The following is a 3,478-nucleotide window of genomic DNA, read 5'->3' on the forward strand; positions in this document are numbered from 1 at the left end:
CACCTCGCCACCGCCCCCTTCAAAGACGGCCACCAAAAGCGCTCTGCAACCCAACAGTATGTCTCGGTGGACCCCCTGTGGCCCAGATCCTCGTGAAGCTTGGTCATTATCTCTTGCTGCTTTGACGGAATAGTCACTACAATACGTGGTAGGGGACTTCCCCGCTTCATCAGTCGTCCAGCTTGTAAGAAAAAATCTGATGAGTGTCGCTTCAACGCGCGAAATTCTTTGGCGTCCATTCCCTCCGGCTTGATCAACGTCGCTAGGAACCGCTCCAGGTCACGCCAATATCCTTGCTGCAACCCCGAGTACGCCTCCTCCGCGCCCAACGCGTAAGAGTACCGCGGCTTGATGTGTGGCTCGTCCTCGTCAAAGTCTGAAGGGGGGTCTGATTCGTCCTCTCCTTGCGGGCGTCGCAAGAGTCCATCGGGCATGGTGAAAGTCTTCCCGGGACGGTGCACGATGTCAAAAGAAAAGAGCTGAATGAAAGCAACCCAACGCGTCATAGGCGCGTTGGGGAGGCTAGGGGCGTTAATCATCTCGATCAAGGAATGGGCGTCGACTTGCAGCTCGAAATGTTGGCCCCACAAGATCGCCTGCATCTTCTTGAGAATGCGAGCCACACCGCAAAGCTCAAGCTTGGGCTGGGAATTCCGGGACTCAACATTGGAGAACAGAAGAGACTCGTAAAGGGCAGGCCGGTCGAGTCCATTCGCGTCTTCTTGCGTGAGAACTGCGCCTGCTGCGTGGAAGCTTGAATCCACGGCTAACTTGAGCTTGCCCGCGTCCGGACCATACATGATCTTCACCAAAACTATGTCCTCACTAACAATGACTTTCAGCCTTTCAAAGGCTTCATTACATTCTTGCGTCCAGTCCCAAACCAAGTCCTTGCGCGTCAGGCGCCTCAACGGAAGACAAATCTCGGATAGGTGAGGTATGAATATCCGCACGTAGACCACCACGCCCAAAAAGCCGCGCACTTCCTTAGGATTCGCCGGTGTGGGCCAGGAAAGGATCTTGTTCACTTTTGTCTTCGCCATTTTCCGACCTTCCTTACATACCACATGTCCGACGATTTTGAGAGCAGGAACACATGCGACTAGCTTTGAGGCGGAGACCGTTAACCCGGATTCCTCAATACGGAACAGGATCCGCTCCAGAGTAGTTGCATATTCCCATATGAAACGTCGAATACCGGGGTGCCAAGGGACTGTCAGGTTTTGAGCCCAGACACGGAACGCCACATAGACTCGGAGTGCCACATAAACTGTAAGCTTCTTCTTCAAGCGAGTCTCAGCTGTGTTTCAACCAGCCTCGCTCCAAATCTAACAATACATAACCTTTTTGAACCAATACCGCAGTCTCTAGCAATGTTTCAGCCCATAACCCTGACTCCTGGTCAGGTGAGGCGCGAATTCAACCTGAACCCTGACTTTGTCAGTGAGAAGGGTATCTTGCTCAAGCGAGCTCTTTTTACCTGTAAGCACAGAGAACTCAGTCTATAAAAGACAAGCTTCCGTCGGCCAAATCTAATTCAGCATCCACTCTCCGCCTCTTGCAAACAGATCAATAATAACTAGCCTTCACATTTCCTTTCTTTCATCGTCCGGATCCGCTTAGCTATAAACACATAATCACAAAATACATTCACTGTTAATCCCATCTCAACTTTGCTTTTCCAACTACACTAAATTCTACATTGTCTCCTTGCGTCTCTCAATTACATAATCTCAGTTTCTAATTCTCATCCATTGCGCTTCAATTGCTTTTCCTTTTTTTTTTCCTTTTCTCAATTACGCCCGACTTCCTTGTTCTTACAAAAACTCGTTAGCGTCATAACCCTTGCTCTTAGGTAAGAGAAATTATTGTTTCCAGTCAATTCGCTTGAAACTTTCTTGTTCAAAGTTCTAATGAAATAACTCTCTTAGTTCGTTGAATTCTCACAGATTTACAGTCTCGACGTTCACAACTAGCCTCCGCAAAATAATCACAACAAACAAGAGCAAGGACGACAATGACCTCAACCAAGGAAGAACTTTCGACTCTCCCAATGCTTCTGGGCAGCAGCAATTATCCCATGTGGGCTCAGCGCCTAACAACCTATCTCGGGCACAAGGATCTTTTAACCACTGTCAACACCGATCCAGGCGCAAATCCCAACCAGGCTGTTTCTAAAAGACTCAGCGAATCCGCATTCATAATCAGATTGAATTTATCACGGAATCGTTACTCCTCAGCAAGCGTCAAACGGATTTGCGATATGGGCCAAAGTCAAGAGGATGTACGGTTCAAACACCATTCACAATTGAACTCGAGCCAATAACAAATGGACCAATCTCTTTTTCAACGGAGACATAAACCAGTTCCTCGATTTGGTTGAATTGTGCTTGGCCAAATTCGCAGCGATTGGAAAAGTCATGACCAACAGCGACATCTGTGGATTCATCATTGCAAAGATCTCAGTTAAACGACCAGGTCTTACCGATCCCCTTTTAACCAACGAAGTTCTACTGAATGATTCTGAAGCTCTAATCGAAAAACTTCGAGATCTTGCCAACCACGAAGGCCTTAATCATAAACCCAATCAGAGCGAGAGATTGGCCGTAGCTCTTTCTAGCACCTCTCGTGTTCGGCCACCTCCCAGATGCAAGAAGACTCACAATCCACTCGCCACACACCCTGAATCCAAATGCTGGGCATTGTACCCTGCTCTAAGACCTATTCGCGAATTTCCTTCTGCAAGCCACAACACCACGGCAACTGTTCCTCAACCGGTGGCACAGTCTTCTGCTTACGACACCCCTGCATTTGCAAACCTCATCACGGCTCATTGTCTTCTTACCAAACCAAACCACCTCGCCGCAGTGTTGGACTCGGGAGCATCGCATCACATGCTCAACAACCTTTCATTCTTCACTGAAACAGAAGTCGTCAACATCCCCATAAGCACTGGGAAGGGCGCAAACGACCTAACTGCAACACGCGGCGGCGTGGCTCGGATCTTCCAATCCACTGGCAAACTGGTAACGCTACAGAATGCCCTCTTCGTACCTGGTCTCACTCGCAACTTAATATCCGTGGGACAACTCATGAACAGCGGTATTAACATTCGAAAAGTTGCCAGCACCTACGAGGTTGTCATAGATAATTCCATTTACTTCTCGTGTAACCTTGTCAATGGCATTTTTGAATTCAATGCTCCAATTGGACCCGTATCAGCGCTCGTTACCACTCTAGCTACAACCACCCACTCACTAGCAACGACTCCTTTCCATACCTGGCACAATCGACTAGGACATGCAAGCATAGCTCGAATCAGAGTTGCTATTGATGATTCCTCTCTCACATCGACCGGTACCTGCGGTCCCTGCATGTTGGGAAAAACATCCAAAATCCCGTTTAAAAGCAGCTTCGACAAGACGCAAAATCCGCTTGAAGTCATTCACGGTGACCTAGTCGGACCGATCTCTCCGTC

Source organism: Puccinia triticina, chromosome 9A (assembly GCF_026914185.1).
Source record: "Puccinia triticina chromosome 9A, complete sequence".
Taxonomy (NCBI): Eukaryota; Fungi; Basidiomycota; class Pucciniomycetes; order Pucciniales; family Pucciniaceae; genus Puccinia; species Puccinia triticina.